The sequence below is a fragment of the Bombus pascuorum genome, chromosome 14 (genome assembly GCF_905332965.1).
Source record: "Bombus pascuorum chromosome 14, iyBomPasc1.1, whole genome shotgun sequence".
In the NCBI taxonomy this organism is placed as follows: domain Eukaryota; kingdom Metazoa; phylum Arthropoda; class Insecta; order Hymenoptera; family Apidae; genus Bombus; species Bombus pascuorum.
The window spans coordinates 10,669,184-10,691,125 of NC_083501.1; positions in this window are offsets into that span (position 1 = coordinate 10,669,184).

The window sequence follows — 21,942 nt, forward strand, 5'->3', positions numbered from 1 at the left end:
ACTGACTCTAACTGACCGAACTGAATAATTGATTCTCTTTTTACTGACTGAACTCTTGACAACTGAACAACTGAACCTAAAGACTCTGAACAAAATGTCAATTAATTGAGCTCCCTCTAAGTGGATACCCTTATTTATATTAAGCTATCATGGGATAATTGTCACGTAATGGATTATTCCATGATAGCGCGGAGTTTTGGTACGTGATTACTTCTGCAGACGCTGCAATCTTCGTTTCTGCCGGTGTTCTTCCAGAAGTATCAGGGTTTCAGCTGATATAGTTTTCATGGAAGTATTATTCAAGTTTCTCCTTTTTTAGAAGTCCTTACTGCTGCATTCTTCTCGCAGTATTGTAGTATCGTGGAAAGATTGTCTAAGAAATACCTGATGAACTATAAACAATGTTGCGAGAAAGCTTAAATGCCGACAGGCCAAAAGCTTCGGTACACTTCAATGGGCCAAGCGATCCATCAATATGTTATCGGTCCCTCAGTCGAATAGTTACGCGGAAGAATGTGTACGTGACCATGATCGCAGACGGTTACGGAACGCGTACGTGGTGGAGGTATGAGAAGACGACAAAGGGATGCTTAAGGGAGAAAAACGATTAATCCTCAGTCAGCGAGGAGTTAATTGCGAGTCGTGAGTTGAGTTGAGAGAGTTGAGTCGAGAGAGAATTGCCGAGTTTTTATGAGTTGTTAATTGTTAGTTGTGAATTTTCAATTTAATTGCCTTAATTATATCACATTACTGCATGAAGTTCGTAGTAAATAACCATTGTTTCCTGTTTAATCCACTGTAAATAAATTCATCTATCAATAAATTTATCATATAGGATAGAAATCACTGGAACTCCTAATTTCTAATATTTCTGATAAATGATCCTATAGTATTAGTTTCTGCTGATGATGGGTCGTACTCTGCTAAATGCGTGGTTACCTTTGCTGATGTCGATACTTGATCTTTTGATGCGTGCTAGTTGTTTGTCGCCATTGATGCTGTGTAAGAAGGTCGTAGCATCTCAACTTCCATTACCTGCTTATTGTACTCGGTATTGTAGTGGGCAGAGCGCGTGCAAGACGATACGTGTCAGTGGACGTCTCATTGTTCCTTGTTTCGATATTATTGATTGTTTATTGCGATATTAAAATATGTATACGCGTAGTGTCTTTTATTTCCTTCAAGTTTTCTGTTTTTTTTAATTTCATTCGTCTAGAGTTGTGCTCGTGTCATTCGCGAGTTACGGTGTTCACGTTACGGCCCGTGTGGATCGCGAGACGTGACAGTAACATTTCTTAAATTGTGTTATCATATGTATATTATGATATACCATTTTTAATTTATATTTTCCAGACGAATGTTTACTTTTAGAAGTTTATACATATTTTATGTATCTATATGTTACGTCGGCCGACTCTCTACCTGAGCCGGACCTCACATCGCGGACGGATGGCAGCCAGATGTCCGCACATCCTTATCGCGTACTCTTGAAAACACTCGCAGCCTGACTATAAATCTCAGAAAACTCTGGCGAAAGTCTTTCATTGCAAACAAGGGCTTTTCCACGAAAGCGTTTTCTAAGGTTTCTGGTTAGCGTCTGGAAAACACGTGAACGCTAAGTGTTCACACGTGCGATGCCTCCTACTCCCAACTTTCCATCGAGGGTGGCTAATACCCTTCCTAGTCCATCGATAGTCTTACTAACCAATAGAAACAATTTCTATTACCCTCACTTCTCCAACCAAAAACTGTCATCAACAAATCAGATGATTCCGTGCGTTAGACACACCCATCCTTAGCTCACCTCCGACACAGCATCGTCACTATCAAGTTAGTTCGTCTTCGTCGTCAATTCAATCAACACGTCTACCACGATCGCTCAGTCCAACGAACTCACTGAGAAGCATCGTAAAGTCGCAATCTAACATTCTAACCGATCAGTCGCAGTCGAAAACTCTCTGTACGGTCGCGTCCAAATCAGTCACATTGTATAAGATATAACTCGAACATTCTAGTGGTAACTTCCGATACTATTTAAACCGACACCTTATATAAACTGTAAGTGTTATTGTGATACAAATATATATTTATTCTACAATCGTAGAATAAGTTGCATTCAGTAAATCACCCCGGTTATCCTAAACGAAACGCGGGGAGCGACCATTTCGCGGCGTCGATTAGCCGAATCGTAGCGAGAATTTACGACTCTCGCTGACGCGTTTCCTCGCGACCGCGTCTCTCCGCGAACGGTCGCAACACTATACATGTTATATACGGTAATTTTCACGTTCTTTTATTCGTGTTACTTTAGCATAAAAATAGTAAGCAAGTGTATAATACTTATACACAGATAAAATATAATCAATTCCTCTTAATATATAAATGAACGATCTATTAATTACTTCGGTTTTTCACTTTTTGTGCCTTAGGAAAATGCATTTTATTTTTCATTATATCGAATTTCACAACACTTAAACAAGTTAACGATTGATAGTAGTGATTACATTTGAAATCTATTACCAAAAATACACATTTTATTCATAAAAGTATAATATTATTGTATCAAATATCTTCGATATATATCGAATATCTTCATTTATTTATTCAATTTATCAAATTGAGCTACGCAAAATTAATTTGAGTTAATTGTATAAAATGATCAATGCGAGAAAATGGGTCATATATAAAATAAAAATAAATGGTTTATCTCTGCTAAGATAAAATTAATAAAATTGGTCGTTACTGAATCTGCGACTATTAATAAGAGTATACTTTTCATTTCTGAGAATAGTGTATCACATTTATTCTATTCAACGTTTCATGCAATGAATTACATAAAATAATATCACAATACTTCATATAGAATAACAGAATTACCTGCAAGTGTTGCAAATTATAGAGTATTTATTTATTTAATTTATTTATATTATTTATTATTAATCCTTTTGTGATTGATCTTTCTTTTGAGAATGAATGCAATAACATAATGGCACAGACTATAATAAATACACTCAAATTAACGAAAAAAATGTAGGTTAATTATAATTTTCAAAATAATTGTAATAAAATGTCTCGATAGCTCTGAAAGATGCGACCTGTAATGATGAAAAATTATAACAATCTAGTCATTTTCGTAAGTCACCTTGGCCTCACCTCCAGTGAGTCTGTAGCGAGGCATACCCCTTAAGCGTGTTAATGGACGACTTTTTGACAGCAGATGATCCTGCCAGGTTAAAGCACGGCATTACAAAATACCGAGGACCATTAGGCCTGATACCGAACATCTGGGCGCGAGAAGATTCTTTAGGATATGACTTCATGATAATTTTCTAGCAAAGAAATGAACAATGACCGACCTCTAACAAAACGAAATTTACTAAGTGCCGCATGTGGGCTGGAGGCCGGCCTGCTAAGGAAATTTGTTGCATAGCAAACTAACGTGTTACGCCAGAGTTCCCTTTCGACTGCCGAAGAGTGCAGACGTGCCTGGTGCCCGGAGAGATCTCTCCGTCGAAATCGGACGTGAAAAACAGTGCTCCCGAAAGTGCGAAAAGCGGGGAAAGCAAAGCAATGCAACGGGTGCCACCGCTCAGGATATCGAACAACGGCGAAACATACACCATAAACAATACCATGGACGTTCAAGAATGCACAGAAACTGAAATGGAAGTCACTCAAATGAGTGACGAGAGAAACACCACCAACAACGATCTAATACAACAAGACGAAAGCTGGAAGGTCGTAACTCCCAGCAAAAGAAGAAAACTAACAATAAACACAAATACTAGGAGGGTTGCAGAAACAGAAAGAAAGCAATGGTTTCAGGAAATTCCTCTACAAAACCCCTTCAGCGCACTGCCACAAGAGAAGGAATCAGACACAACGGAAAAACCAACACACAACACCAAACCACCACCAATTTACATCGACGCACAGATAATAGACCCCCTCCTCGAACTGCTAAACACCACGGTAGGCAAAGAAAACTACACAATTAAACAATTAAAACTGGACCAGGTAAAAGTGTTAACCAACACCCCAGAAACCTACAGGAAAGTGGTAAAAGTGCTAAAAGAAAAAAACGCCGGATACCATACCTACGAAGCTTAACACCGACAAAAGCTATAAAGCGGTAATCAGAGGACTACACCCAAAGACAAATACAAACAACATATGTGAGGAACTAGCCAAAATCGGACACCAGGTAAGGGTAATAAACAACATAACGAGATTTGATATTAAACAACCACTACCGCTATTCCTAACTGAACTCGAACCTAAAAACAACAACAAGGAAATTTTCGAAATCAAACAAATCCTAAACACAATAATTACAGTCGAACCACCCAGACATAAAAAAGACATACCACAATGCATGCGGTGTCAACAATATGGACACACAAAAAACTACTGCAACAGAAACCCGGTGTGTGTCAAATGCGCAGAAAAGCATTTAACAACGTACTGCCCATACACGGGAAAAATAAACGAGGTAAAGTGCTACAACTGCACCGAAAACCACCCAGCCAGCTACAAAGGCTGTCCAGCCAGAAAAATACTTCAACGTAAACTGTCTCCGCCACTTCGAAGCAGGACATAAAATTACTATCACACAACAAGACAGCGCAGAAACTGAGACACCAACAAACGTACAGCACGTAACGAATATCAACCACAATAATACCAACACCTCTGGTAGTCGAAGCTACGCGCAAGTAACCAAGCAAATAACACCCGTAGTCAACCAAAACCAGAACAATAACACCAACGACGCTACAGAAATCAAAGAACTACTAAAGCAATCCATCAAAAACACCGAAATGATAACAAAAGTAATAAGCGAACAAAACGCAGCACTCAAACAGCAAACACAACAAATCACAGCTATGACACAACTGATAACAAACATGCTAAGTAAAAAATAAAAATGGACATACTAAAAATAGCAGCCTGGAACTCTAACGGCCTACAACAAAGTGCCCTAGAAACTAAAACATTCCTGTATCACAACAACATAGATATACTACTCGTATCAGAAACGCACCACAGCGACACAAAATCACAGCACAAATGTGGGAAGAATACTTCCAACAATTAGGCGACAAGTATATCGCAGCAGGAGACTACAACTCAAAGCGCACAACATGGGGATCAAGAATCACTACACCTCCAGGTAGAACCCTGGAAAAACACATCAGGAAAAACAACCTCAATATATTATCCACAGGAAGACCGACATACTGGCCGACAGACCTGAGCAAAATCCCTGACCTACTCGACTTTGCAGTCACAAAGGGACTAAATGGAAATAAAATAAATATAATACCCAGCCTCGAGCTTAGCTCCGACCCATAATAATAACATACAGAAACAAGCCAATACTCTACAACAACCCAGAGACACTATGCAACAAATCCACCAATTAGCAAACTTTCAAAGAAATAATCGAGAACAAAATCAACTGCAACATCCCAGTGAAAACGCCCGAACACATCGAACAAGTTGTAGCAATACTTACAGAAACTATACAAGAAGCAGCACGGGCAATCACTAAACCCGAATCTACCTCTAGACAAACAAAACCAATCCCATCAGACATTCTCGAAAAAATTAGAGAAAAAAGAAAAGCGAAAGCAAAATGGCAAAAACATAGAACAAAAGAAAACAAAAAACACCTAAACAAACTCGCAAAGGAAATAAAAAACAAAATAAAAGAACACAACAACAACGAATTTATAAAGTTCATAGAGTCACTATCTGCACACGAGAATTACAACTACTCACTATGGAAAGCCACAAAAAAAATAAAGAAGGCGATAAAACCAGCCCCAGCAATCAGAAAAGCAGACAACCCATGGGCAAGAAGCAACGAAGAGCAAGCCGAAGAATTTTCCATCCACCTATGCAACACATTTACACCACACAACATCAATAACAGCAACCACAATAGCCATACGGACGACGACGCGATAGCCACTAGCACTGCAATCGACAAGCAATACACCATACCCAAAACAACAGCACAAGAAATAAGAAACATAATAGAAAAAACAAAAAACAACAAAGCACCAGGAATCGATCTAATCAATGGTAAAATATTGAAAAACCTCCCTCCAAAAGCGATACGACTAATCACTATAATATTCAATGCAATACTAAGAATACAATATTATCCCACATTATGGAAACAGGCACAAATCATTATGTTACCCAAACCAGGCAAAGACCCACACGAAGCAACATCTTACAGACCAATATCACTACTCCCCGTGCTCTCCAAAATACTAGAAAAAGTAATATATGCCCGACTAAAACCAATAATAGAGAAGGAAAAATTAATACCAAATCACCAATTTGGATTCAGAAACAAACACTCCACTATAGAACAAATGCACAGGCTTGTCAACGAAATAATACACACAATAGAAAACAAACAATATTGTACAGCCCTATTCATGGACATAGAGAAAGCTTGCGACAAAATAAACCACGAAAGCCTAATACAAACAATCAAGAAACAATTCCCGGAAAAAATATACCAAATAATAAAATCATACATAAGCAACAGAACCTTCACAGTAAAAATCAAGGACGCACACTCCGAAGCAAAAGACATCAAAGCAGGTGTTCCACAAGGAAGCGTCCTAGGACCCATACTATACACACTATACACGGCCAACATTCCAACAACTACCAATAGCAAAATACTGACATTCGCGGACGACACAGCCGTGCTAGTCAGGGACACTAACCCTGTAACAGCAGCCACAATACTACAAGAACACATCACAAAAATAGAAAAGTAGCTACAAGACAAACAAATTAAAGCTAACCCTACAAATGCAACCACATCACATTCACACTGCGAAAACAGATACCACCAAACATCTTCCTGAACGGCACGCAAATAACACAAACAAGGCAAGTCAAATACCTTGGACTTCACATAGATACACACTTCACATGGAAACAGCACATCAAATCAATAATAGACAAGATACAGATAGCAAGGAGACAAATGCACTGGCTAACAAGCCAAAACTCCAAATTAAAAACAGAAAACAAACTAAAAATATACAAAACAATCATAAAACCAATCTGGACATAAGGAATTCCACTATGGGGAACAGCAGCAATGAGCCATATAACCAAAATTGAGACAATCCAAGCCAAAATCCTTAGAACAATGGTAAACGCCCCATGGTACGTTAGAAACGAGGACATTCGGAAAGACCTGGGTATACCAACGGTCAAGGAGGAGATTACCAGACTCGCAAGAAGGTACAGAGAAAGAATAGGAACACACCCGAACCAGCTGGCAGCGGAAACGAACAACATAACAAACATCGCAAGAAGACTAAAAAGGAAACACCCAATAGATCTCATATAACTTAGCAAACACGAAGATGGCACCCCGCTGGAGGTAGCCATATGCTATATTATTTCCCTAATCACTAAGACATAATACTTTACCAAATGTCCCTCTGGACAAATTGTAAAAACCAAAAAAGAAAAAATAAAAATAAACTAGAAACGCGGAGAAATCCTCATGGACGCAAAAAAAAATTTTTTTTTTTTTTAACGTGGAGGAAATAATCTTCATAGACACCTTTTCAGTACCCTGCGGTGGGGCTAGGGACGCAGGGCGGTGGAGAAGGTAGTGCCGGATTCTTACCATCTAAAACCTCCACTAATGTAGGTGACGTTAGGAAACATTTACGTTTTGTTTTCATCGGCCCTGGGGGTGCGTACCAAAGACTTGCAGAAAGTATCACATAAGGATCTAGCATTTGTCTCTTGCATATTTACTTTTAAGATGGATTTTGGTTTTTTTTATCTTTGCAAGTATATCCCCACCAGGGCAGGGATTCGACTCCCGATGCGTCTTTTTCAGCTCATGACCTTAACGAACGTAGCTAGCTGCTCTACATATCAATAATCTTCAAACTGGTTTCAAATCGTTAACGTTCGCGTAAAATAAGTACTGTCATTAAAAAAAAAAAAAAAAACAATCGATTGATGGGCGTTTCGATTCCATCTGGTATACCATACAGTGTCTGATAATTTGCTGACGAAGTGCAAGGTTAATATCCGTAACGTTTAGATCTTTGCGCTCCACTGCAGATAGAGTCTCAGCGATATTAATAACGTTAAAATTGGTTTCAATTCATAGACATTCACACGAAGCAAATACTTCTGCTTTTTAAAAAGTCGATCAATTCATCAATTCCGCAGTTCAATCCGCAGTACGCCGTATCTGCTCGACGAGTAATTCGTTGATAAAGTTCAAGGTTAATATCCGCAACGTTTAACCCGTTGTACTCGACTAGAGCAACGTTTTGGCGAGATTAATAGCGCACAAATTGCTTTTCTTTCGATTCGTAGACATTCCTATTAAATAGGTACTGGCGATTTCAAAAATATCAATCAATTCGTCAACGCTGATTACGCGTCTGTCGAATAACTGGCTGACGAAGTGCAAGGTTAATATCCGCAGCGTTAACCCTTTGCACAACACGATAGCTGTGTCTAGGCGACTTAATAGCGTGCAAATCGGTTCGCACATTAGTTTTCTCTCGGTTCATACTGTAGAATCATTGTTACAATTAATTTATTTAGAATAAATGGATTAAACAGATGTTGAGGATAGGTTGACGATGGATGTTTAACGTGAACTAATCACAATAACGTATTATAACTAAGACAATTAGATAGTTAATTGCAACTCTTGTCACCACGTATTCATCGCTCTCTCTCACACGGACCACACTCTCTCGACAACGCAATTCGCACTCTCTGACTTTTCGATTCACACTCTCTGACTTCTCAACTAATACTGACTGTTAATTCGTCTTTCTCCCTTAGCATTCCTTTGTCTATTCTCTTAGCCCCACCACGCAACCGCTCGTGGCCAGGGTCACGCAGGCCTTTTCTGCGTAACTATTCGATTGATGGACCGACGATAAATTGTTGGGCCTGTCGGTACTTAGTAAGCTTTCTCGCGACATTGTTTATGGTTCTCCCGGTGTCTCTTAGGCCTTTCGTCCACGATACTACAATATGATGCTTTGCTGTATCATGAAATCACCGTGCTGCACTCCTTAACAGATACTGAGTGTTGGCTTGATTAATTAGTTTGCCATTAATTTATATATCTTAATAATATTTGTATATTACTCAAATAAATTGACCAAAGCGTCCACGTATGTATTTATGAGTGATAATATACGTGTATAGCTTATTGTTTACAAGTAGATTTTTTTTATTAATACTTATACAGAATTCCCGAAAACATCCGTGCTTCGAGAAATTTTTAAGAGAACGATTTTTAGTGACTCGAAAGATAGGATATTTTTTCATATTCCTCGAACCTAACCCAAACTGCCTATTATTTTGACATATGTTATCTGTTTCTTATGTTTTGCGTATCATTTTTTACTTGGATTAATCGTATTTCTCTAAGCCACTCGATTGTTTCTTGATAGTCACTCAATCTTTGGCAAGAGAAAATAAATATTTGCGATCCAACGTTTTGAAGATATTTTTGAAAACGTTTGTATTGAGTAATCGCGAACAATATAAACAACGCGCAATTAAAAATCATGTATCGTGATATACACCAAGGAAAATATTATCGTAACATTGCACATATTTCTAGGAAAAGCAAAAAAATATCAAAGGAATTTTAAATTTTAAATCCCTGAAAATCCTGCAAAACTGTATTTTTATCTAAAACGAATCTATTTTCAAAAGTGCACTTAAATCAAAGCATGGACATTTTCAGCAGAACAATCGAAGCTTAATTTTACCCATAGTATTCTCTTACTTTTATTATTTGTACTACCTTTTTCTGAGTTTCTCAGATAAATTTATAAGTAACAAAATTGTTAGGTTTTCATTTTTCTTCTGAGTATAGACTCTTCTTTGTTTTGTATATCTGGTTTCATACTGTCGATGGAAATTAGTATTATTTAAGTAGTATTGTTAGTAGAGCTTTTAGATTTTCGTGTCTCGTATTTCAAACTCTGCACAACTTATGACATGTTGGAAAATTAAGCGGAAAGTAAAGAGTTGGAAAGAAAGAAAGGAATGGAAATTAAATTAAACGGGAATAGTAAAGGAATACAAAACTAGCACTTAATACTCCAAACTCATGTCTCTTAAGTACAACAATCACTCTGTGTGCTTTGTGATATCATACGTCTACACAGGAAGTGAAATTTAGATAGAAAATCGGTAAACTAGAATACTTACAAATTAATAAGGAAAGAGTGCAAATTATATTTAAGTTCAAATACCTAACATCATAAACCAAAAATTTCGAAGAGTCAGTTTGTAATGATGTAGGAATCGAAAGGTAAATCTTGGATGATCTATCTGTCACATCGTCGCCAAAAAATTATCTGCCGCGTACCTTTACTACGAGAAACCGCTCTACTCCCTGACAGAGGAAGGGAGGAGGTAACCGATACAAGACACACTGATTGGTAGTTTGGATTCGTGAAAATTATCCAATGAGTGTGCATTACTAATTATTACGTGTATTAATAATCAATAATTAAATACTATTTCGTATTTCAACTTATTTAATTAATCTCATTACGAGATTGGTAGTTTTTAGTCTATAAACATGTGCAAATTTCATCAAGTTCGAATGATGTGTCACACATGTTAACCACAGATAATGTGGCTATAAAAAATATTTGTTCATCAATACATTTATTATAACATTATTCATACACTAATTAATTAAGTCCAAGTATATTAAGTTTCATATCATTTAATAGCACTATAATATGACTACAGAAATTTAATATTATGAAAATGAAATATGGAATCGTAGTCATTTCCTCAGAAATTTTCTTCTAACATCGTATCAAATTACATCAAACAACATCGCTGTTAACTGGACTTCGTGGAGTCATAAAGCGATACGAAGGGTGAATGTGTCTATAGTCTACAGAGTCTGCATCGAGTCTCAATCGTTTGAAGAGAGAAATTACCGTGTTGAGTCGGTACCATTTTAGCCTATCATTAATTAAGTTGTTGAACCAGTTTTCGATTACAACGCAGCCAGCCATAAATTAATTCTAATTACAATTGGATCGTTTCTTGTTCGTCTTCCACGTCCCATATTGCCTGTACACTAATTTCGTCTGTATGCATATATCCGTTATCTTGACCTGGTTACCGCTATTGTTTACGGTCTTATGGCCAAAACACTGTGCTGCCCTTGCATCATATACACGCGCAAACACGTGTGTGTACGTGTACAATGGTGCCAGTGGGTGTGGGTTTGGTTTCGAGGAGAAGATCGATTGCATTAATATGGGCCCGCTAGGCTTCCAACTACTGTTGATAGTTGTCGCGAAATTGTTGGACTTCGCATGCAGGAACGTTGTAAATGGCTTTCAAAGATTCTTTGAGAAGATTTTGAAATTCTAATTAAAATTCTAGGATCCTAGTATTGTTTGTGGGGATATCATCGTTATTTGTAAAGTAGAAGTTTAGTTAGTTCTCGAAGAGAGAATATGTAAGGTAATTAGAGGTTGAAGATTGTATGGAGAAAGTGGAGATTGCCAGTGGAAAAGGTGCCAATACGTATAATTTAGTGTGAGTTAATGGCGCTCATAATATTGCAGTGCTATTGTTATATGTAATTATTACATGTTTAGATTTATATATATGTTACAGATTTAGGCAACCAAGCCATAAAATAAGATTCGAAAATTTATAAGTTATCAAAACTAGATAATATACAAATTTGGTTATTTGAAAAATAAAATATGTAGACGCTTAGAAATTTTACAATTAAAGGATTTGAAATTTTGAGACTGTAAAAATTAAAAACATTGGAAATTTGGAAATTTAAAAATTCGAAAAGTCATATAGGTACTTATTATTCAGATTGTTATTTATATTATAACGCTACAGTAAATATTTATTTTAGACAGGAAAATATTTCACGTAGAACCTTATAGCTACATTAACAATGTAACATTATGAAATCATAACGTAGACTATAAAGTCATAAAATAGGCCACTTTCTAAAAGGTGTTGAAACTAATCCGACATATCTATATAATGTTGCGTTTAATAAAGTATTATTATTTTCATCTCTCCTCTTAAATCAGAAACCTTTTATACCGTCTATAAATCGCTAACGCGCCAACCATCTAAAAATTGTATACCTTTCCTTCAACGATCTTGTTCAAATATTTGTTTCTCGTGGTAGGAACCCTGAAGCCAAACAAATCTCTCCTTCTATTTCCCGAGCTAGTTTGAAACATCGTTCCACAGTTATTCGCTTGTTCCCCAAAGATTCTCGTAGAATACGAGATCTTCGTGGTTTCTAGTCGCGTTGCATCTTTCCTTCGCGGGAGGTGCATCCATAATGAGCGAAAACTTTTCGAAGGTATTATTCTATTCTCGTTCCGTACCTGTTGAGTCTATATTACGTTGGTTGGTTCGTAAACATTAATGGTAAGATCCTAAGTAAGCCGTAATTCTAACCTGTGTTCTTCATCGGAACATTCGCTCATGCCGTTAGTGCCGCGTTGTTTTCCACATTTTATTTTACTACGTTTTAACGTCGCATGAACTCTAGATATGTATGTATATGTGGTTATTAGCGATGATAATTAAAATTGAAAATTTTAAGACTAAATATAAAACTTCCAAAATTTATTAAATTTCTCTCACTGAGATTTTCATTTAGTTTTTCTAATCTGGAATTTAGAATGAGACTTTCTTGTATTTGCGATGATAAAGATTTAAATTTTTCTAATGCTTTTCTTAAAATTTATATTTTTATTGTTTAAAGGTTCATTAATATTATTTAAAAAATTAAAAATTCGATTAATTCGTAAACAAAACAAATAATACTTGGTATTAAAAATATTTCCATACTATATAATCAAATATTTGGAAAAGAATCTTAGAAATTAAAAACTTTATTTGTTTGTAGACAAGAAAATGATATTTTTTAAAACAAGGAACTACGTATAATGTCGCTTCGAATGTTAGGTATCAATATCTCGATTCTCTTCAGTTAAATCTGTTGTTTCATATTAAAAATCTTTCTCAGTGTTTTTTTAAAAAAAAGTTGTTAACGTTATATAGCTCATTGTGACGTTAAGAACTCTTTATATAGGTACAGATATTTTAGGCAGATACTAATAACGTTTCGTTAATTAAAGCTTTTCCTAGTTGTTTCTAGTTGCCCTTAGAAGAATAATCATAATCGTCAATATTTAAAGAATATTTATGTACAATACAATACTTCTTTTGCTTTTAATATTCATTTTACTCTAATTCAAATATCTTTTTGAATGTACTAGGACACTGTATTTATTTGAACCTACATGCAATTGAATACATTGGTGTGTATGCACAGCAAATAAGCACGATTTTCTCAAACAGGACTATCGGGTAAGGCAATTATTAAAGGAGAACAGTTCATTTAGTACAATTTACCAGAGCTTCACTAAATAGTATTATTATTATATATAGTATCATTTTCATTAACTAAATATTTCATGAAATTAAAAAACTCAATAAGGACAATTATTGCTTAATGTTATAAGTTATAAAAACCAATCCACGACCTGAAGTAAATCGAAATGGGCTGATACAGAAGGAAATGACAGGCATCGATAAAATCTTTACATTTAGTATTGTAGTTCTAGGCCGAAAATCGTTTTCATCATTTTTAACAGTTTGTAGCTCGCAGCGCAATTAGCACTCGTTAACCAATTCTGATGTCAGTATATATATATAATTGTCGTAAATCTACAAAACGTATGTTTTAAATTTTCATTAGAGGCTTAGATAAAAAAGCTGTAAAGAACGACTTTTGCTATCATCCCCACAATTTCGATCAATTCCAATTTTCTCAAATTTCTTTTAGCTTCACAAAGGAACTCGAACTGTTTGCCCCAATTAAAAAAAAAAAAGTTATTTTATTTTAAAGTTTGTTCGGGTACTTTCGTGAGCCATTGTACATATCTCTGATTCCTCATCCAAATCTTATTCTACATTTATATGATCTTCTTCTATTCTTTTTGAATGCTGAATAAGTTTCCGGAGAACTACAAGAATGAATTTTTTACACAATTTTCAATATAGGATGGCGAAAGAACGTGATAGATAGAAAGCACAATTATCAGCAAATTCCTACTTCCTCTTCTTTTCTCCTATCGTCGTTTTCTTCTTCTTCTTCCGAAATCATGCATCCTTCGTTTGCCTTTCATCGTTTTAGGAGTGCCTTCACGACGGAGTGGCATTAACATTTAAACTTCCCGTTTTCTCGGTCGTAAGTGGCGCTTCGAAACGGGCCGGTTCATTAAATTCGCGTCGTTAAAAGAGTCGAGAGGATGCTGGAATACTTTACAAGGCGCGCGCGAATGTTTGAATATTCTTTTCGAATTAGCATTCGTTAACTAGGAAACTTTATTATTCGTCTAACTCTTACCTCTTTTACCATATCGTTTAACAATAAGCTTTCCAATTAAATTTAAACTGAAACATCCAATTAAATTGTGTTTGATCGTAGTTGGGTATTCTCCACGAGAAAAGTCCTGTGGACGCTGCGCTTTCGTTACTTCCTTTCCTTGCTTCTTATATCGTGAAGAATTTAATTTTTTTGTTTTAAGGAGGTTTTCTCGTGGTTTGTATAATAATTGTTCCTTTGAGTACGGAGCTCTTGATACGCAAACGCTCTTTGTTGACGATACGCAGCTTGCAGTAACAATCGCTATGAACTTATGTGAATTTCTTCGCGTGCCGTGTATTCTACTAAGTTAGTTTGTTTTAATTCTTTCTTTACACTATATGAAATAAAATATTTTTATTTTTCTCAAACATATGTATATGGTTTACTTAAAAACGTTAATGTCATAAACGCGATAACTTAAAAATTATAATGAATCTGTATCTGAAACAGGTCGTATACACGTTATTACATACAGATCTGGCAACTCTTGTGGTGGGAGTAAAACTCTTAGTATAAGGCAAAAGTTTCTCAATTAGTCCGCCAAGCAGTAAGTGCTTCAATGCTTACACGCTTACACATAGAACTCCCCACCACCCTTCTTTTACTATATATTTTCTTTCATAATTTCATTTTAATTTAATCGTTTATTTTGTTTCGTATTTTTCTATTTTGTTTTTCAGTGTTTGTCATAATGTGAGCGTGGATGTATGCTCTACAGTTCCCATATTAAAGGTATTTTAGAAGTTTTTGCTCCTTCTAAATGTGACTAACTATTTTTGGTTCACTACAGACAAATAGTAATATCATTCAAACGATAAGCAATATGGATAACTTGGCTTATTTTATCTTTAGTTATTAAGTCAGATAGGCACGCCTTATTTAGCTCATTAACGAAAAAAAGTAATTAAAAAGGCGGTTATATATGCGTGGGATACGACCGTGGTGAATAGTTATATATATATGTCGGAGATGAAAGGACACCGGGTCCCCCCCGTTGGAATTATTTGGAAAAGCCTCAATACTGTAGCATTTACGAAATAACCCAGACACAGTCATTCGAAACTTGAGACAATGAGTTTAGGCTCGAGGCGACAACCGGTCGCCGAGCGTAGCCACGGTCACGGGATGAACGTTTCACCTAACAGAGATATAAAGTAACATAGCTTTCCTTTAAAGAATTGGCAGTACAGACACTTGACAATAATACATTCCAACAGCCCCGCAGCTCGCCACACACAGACCCCATTCTTTGGGCCAGATGATCGCCAGATGCCGATGCATCGTTTACAGTTTATGTTCAGATAACCTGAGGAACCGTTACAAATCTTAGGACTTAGTTAACTAAAGTCCTTCAGATTGACAAACAGTCTTTATTCTATCAGCCTGTAAATCTGTCACCTATTGCGGGAAGTTATGGGAAAGCCTGATTTGGTCACGTACGACGTTGCCTGCTAGGAACTCTCTCTCTAGGGCGGCTAGCATCCTTTTCTAACCGCCAACATAGAAATTGACCAATTAACAGCAGCGCCTATTTCCCTCACCCTCCGAGTGGAGGCTTTCTTTGACGAATCCGATGATCTCGTGCCCTTAGGCACACCCCGTCATAGTTTTCCTCTGCAGCGTCGTCGCGACGGAAAGTCATTCTTTTCTGGCAATCCGATTAGCTAAGAGTCAATCAAGCGTTCCTAGTATCACGAGTCCGACTTAGACTTTGAAGCAAAGTATATTCGTCATCCCGTTGACCGTGGATTCGCTATATCGAACTTAGGGCCATTGTCATTAGCGTCCAGCTACCGCGTCCGTTTGTCAATCTTGTATCAGCCATACTTGTGTAATAAATATCTGTGCGACAACCATGAACAACACTGGTGAAGATTCATTATACGCCCCTAACGTCAACCCTACATATATATATGTATATGTATATATATGTACAAACATATATATGTATATATACATGCATATAATTGCGTATTATAAACGTATAAAAATAATAAACAAAATATGTATATATATATATATTTACGCACACAGCGATCACAGTGATCTGTGGTTAACAGTTGATTTGTAAATCACATCTTATGATTTCTGACTTATGAAATTAAAAGCCTTACTCCTACCAAAAGACCTATTGTGTACGACCGTAATGTGAGGACAATGTAAAGTGACCACGGAGGTGATTTTCTAGAAAACAAATGAAATCTCATTTGTTGTCATTGCTAAAGTAAATGTAGGAACTTAAGTAGATAAGTATGTATATGGTCTAACGCACAACAGCGACGCGATCTCGCAACGGTGTCGCTGTACGATTCGGCAGGTCCTTCCTTTTAATTATGCAATGCACATGAGTGTGCAATTCTGCTACGATATCACAAGTGACAAGAGATTACCGCTATGATTGCACGACATTTACCGAATCACAGAATTGTCGTACATTGCAAAGACCAAACATAGCTTTGGTTATTGGATACTTTGTACATTCGGATTATGGACTGTTTGGTCATAGAATTGTTTATTGAGGAAATTTGCAAGTATCCCAAAATATAGAAATGTAAGAAAATATAGAATGTAAAGGAATGTCTGATACCGAGAGGAATGTTATTAGTAAGACTTATTCTTTTTAAAAATTACATGTATGTGGCAAACAAATGCAAAAATTGACACTCATTCAGCATTTCTAAACACTATTGTTTTTGTAAAAAACATAATTTTCATATTATGCTGTAATATACACGAATACAATTGCATGTTCTATATGTACCTTTTATTCAATCATAATTATACAAAATAATTGGATATGTCAACACTACGATAGATATATTGGTCTTGCCAGGACACTTTTCCATTGTCATAAAAAAAATATGCAGCAAAATTATTTCTCATTCGATTTACGTTTAAACCTCCTTGTCTCGATGTAGTTAAATTTTCACTTTCATATTATAATACATTTGTAGTTAGGAAATCTTCTGGTCGTAACTAGTTTAATCCTATCTACTTCGTAAAAGATTTTAAAGAATGCAGCAACATTTTATAATGTTTACAGCGGAAGGTACTTTTACATTCAATGGTTTATTGGAAACTGTCACTTTATTCTATACACTACCAAATGCACATTCTACGAAACGCCTATAATTTAAAATACGTATTTTATGAGTTAACATCCCTAATAGTTTAGTAGTGTAATAACTACTTTGTGCGAAAGAATAAAAGCTTCGTCGATAATAAGCACAAACGGCGTGATTATAGATTTCATTTTAGAAACTGATTGATTTGTTGAAATATTTAGATCATTAATCTTTTAGATGCATAGCCTTTTTATAAAATCTATGTAGTTTTTTTTATAAAAGCTATGCAGATGTTGTAGCTGCCGGAAAAGAATCTGATAGTTATATATTTGAAAGAAATGGAATAATACAATTTGAATCCACTATCTCATCTGATATGAAAGAGACAGATCTTTCTTAATTATAATATAATGATCCAGGTATTTTGGATTTTATTATTCTCATGTGCCAACTATCGCTTCTAGACAGATTGAGAAACTGATATATTTTGGAAACCCTCTGATATTTCTAATTATCTCTATTTGGAAAATACAGTAAAACATTCTATTTAAAGTAAAACCAAATAACTCTACAAACTGTTTTTACAATTTTAGCAATTATCCCATTTTGTAATTGTAATGTAGACCTGAAGTTATATCCACTACCTAAATATGTGCAAGAAAATAATACCTTTAACTTGAATTGCAGATTAAAAGTTATGTAATAAATGGAAAAATATTAAAGGCTCGTTTATGAGAAATATATGAAGAGAGAGAGAGAGAGAGAGAGAGAGAGAGAGAGAGAGAAAAATTGGGATAATCAACCAATGTAGGTAAATAATATATGTCACACAAATTTCATTTCCATTATGACCTACAAATTTTAATTGACTCTTACAATAGCTTGCAAGCAGAAAATTAAGAATCGACACAACAAAAAGGATAAAATTCTGTTACAACACGCGACATTCCGAACAAACACATTATACGCAACAACATTTCAAATATACACAATACACAGTCCAAATACAAACAGTCGAAATGAACCATTTACAAAACGCTGCCGCAAAGAAACAGTAGAAGAATATTTGATCAATAGCAACAACAGTAGATGAAGACACCTATTTCTTTTATTTTCTACTACCAACGGTACGTTTATTTAATGAAAAGCAATGAAAAAAAAAATACACTCATTATGATTCGTTATTATACACTCATCAGAGATTGCGGATTTTTATGAATTTATGAGAAATTTGAGGATGCAAAAATACATAAAATATCCAAAATCTAATACTTTTTATAATATGTAATCAATAAATCAATTTTCTACTTAAGTGGTATCCTTTTAATTATACTCATAAAAATATGAATGTGTATTTTAAAAATATGTATTTGTATCAGCGCTCTACTTATCAGCCAAAATAGCCACATTTTCTCAGCTATTGTATACTTCATAACAATCGTGCGCACAAACATCAAGAACATATTTTTCGCCAATCCTTTTAAATCAAAATACTTTCACATTTATAATTCAAAATGCTCTAGCATAAATCATTCCGGCCTCTTCTCAAACACACACTTTTACAACTATTTTAACACTACCCGAACTATTCTCAACATTTCCTCACGGTCTGAACTTTGATATAATTCATCATTGCCAATTACAGTAAGAAACTCTATCCATGCGTCACATTCAAAAATACGATATCGATAGATTCGAATGAATATTATACAGGCTGCATAAAAAATAAGTGTAAAAACCATCATAGCGTGATTCTATACCTCTGGATCGGTAGAAATTTATAAAAAAAACAGCGTTCAAAGATAACCTTGACGTTGAAATTCAAGGTCAATCTTTTTTTATTGCAGCGTATATTTTACACGTCATAAGGATAAAAAATCTCAAAGGAACCATGGATCGCAACTCAATCGTTCTCTGGGAAAAAATTTTACAGTTTCAATAATTTTTTAATTGAATTTATTCGTCATATATTTACATTTATATTTATATTTAGTAAAAAAGTAGCGTGCTATTAACGAAGCAGCAGGAAATGATAGATTAGCTCGTGAAATATATCAGAATTCAAGAATAATGGAAGATCTTCACGAGCAGAAAAGTTACCGCGATAATGCCGCTATTTTCAACAGCTAAATATATAAACAATTTGGTGATCAAGGATTAATATCGCGACATGTGAATGCAGATTAACTCCGCATTAATTGGCGTAAAGAAAACCAGGCCAATTATTACCTTCCCTCGTGCTTATCCACTAATGGGTTTACATAGAATAACTCGTTGAGTAAGAATCAATCGTATGACAGTGCGACAAACACGATAAGAAGGCTTTCAACCTTATAAAATTCAAACACTCCAAATGACTATGCTACTCGATGAAGTTTTCGTCGTTGAATACATAAATTACAACGCAAACTACACTTTTTGAAATGTGTGTTATTTATCATACAAGTGAAAGCAGTTTTTCAGATAGTATCACCCTCAATGAATGAAATGCCAGAATTTGAATTCACAAAAATTTGCAGGCAATGGTCGAAAAATTTAATTAAAAACGGTTCAGCGTCGACGTATGGGCAGGAATTATTGGAAATCACATTATTGGCCTCATATATTTGCCTACATTGATAGCAAGTGCAAGATATTTGCAATTTTTACGCTAACGTCTCCTAACCGAAATAAACTACGTAAAGTTATACCACAGCATCACGCCATCTGTTTCGTACATGATAGTGTTCCATGTCACTATGGTCGACCGGTTTGCCATTTTTTAAACGAAATATTTGAATCACTGTAGGTAGGATACGAACTTGCTGTTCAAATGCTGCTTCTTATTCATGAGGTTAGACGTTAGTGGATTTTTTCCTTTGAGAAAAGAAACTGTTTATGGTTCGAGTAAACGGATTACATCCGTTGAACAATTAAAACATTCGTTTGAATATGGTTTTTATCATATAAAGTCAATAGGTAATCTTGGGAAAAAACTTGGCTGAAATGTAGGAAATACGAGTTCTGGTTTGTCTAAATAGCGGGGAAAAAAAAAAAAAAAAGAAAAAAGAAAGGGAAAAGAAGAAAGAAAAATATAGGATATATAATAGTAAATCTGTGGTATCTATGAGGGACAATAGATGATATTTTCTCTGCATCTAACTGTAAAATATAAGCACATTATAAATAAAGTGAGTTCGAAAGTTACTGAAACTTTAACATTTTTTCCTAAGTTGCGATCCATGGTTCCTCTGAGACTTTTTATTCTTACGACGGGCAAAATAGGCTGCAATAAAAGAATATTGACCTGGAATTTCAATGTCAAGATTGTTTTTGTACGAACTGTTTTTTTACAAATCTTCACCGATTCAGAGATGTAGAATCACGCTATGGTAGTTCGTGCTTATTATTCTTACTTTTTAAACACTGTGTGCAAATAATTTTGAAAAAATGTAACTATTATTTATGTACAGTGATGTGACATTTTTACAAAATTTAGTTTCTTTACTATATTATTTTTTTTCTATCATTTATAGTTGTACCAATTGCTTATTATTATTTTGTTACTGAAAAATTATTTGTATTACTATTATTAGATTTACTATCAATGTTGTGATTTATTAGAAAGTGACAACTAGCAATTCTACCGATGGTATGCCCGTTCTACTGCGTGCAAGTCGCGTGGCAGGATCGATATCTATAATCTTATCGCTTAACTTAACTGCCAATTCTTTGAATGATTTAATACTTACACAAAAATAATGAAAAATTTGTTTTCATCATCTAACTCCATGAACATGGTGGAAACACAACTTTTAGATTTCATATTTCTGCTAGCAAAGAATTTCATATTTCAATTTAATAAAGAGTCGGGAATTCAATTATTTTGTTAGTCTTACAAGTTTAATACTTAATCAAAATCTTCGAAATCAAAGAATATTCTCCTTTCTCCAAAATTTCAAGCAAAAAATTTCACCTTTCAGGAACAGGATTAATTTAATAAACAATCATACTTGCAATCATTTATTGTTAAAAACTTTCCACTTTATTAGCAAATGCTGAGCTTATTGCCTATTGTTCCTTCCATTTCGTGCTATTTTCATAATGTTCTTTGAAAAATTCTTTATTATTTCTGATGGCTTGAGATGGCTTTCATCAGATACATACATATTTGCAATTTTTAGTTATCATTTTAAGTATTATCCAATATGATCAATAGAATAAATCAAAATCCTTTTTCCTTATGATATATTAAAATTCTCCGTTACGTTGATAATTCGCGATAGGATAAGCTTCAACATTTCTCCTCACATAAAATTAACAAATTATAATTATCGTTAGAAAACAATTGTATGTGTATAGGAGTAGGATTCAATGACAATGACGGTTAAAGTAGCGTTTGAA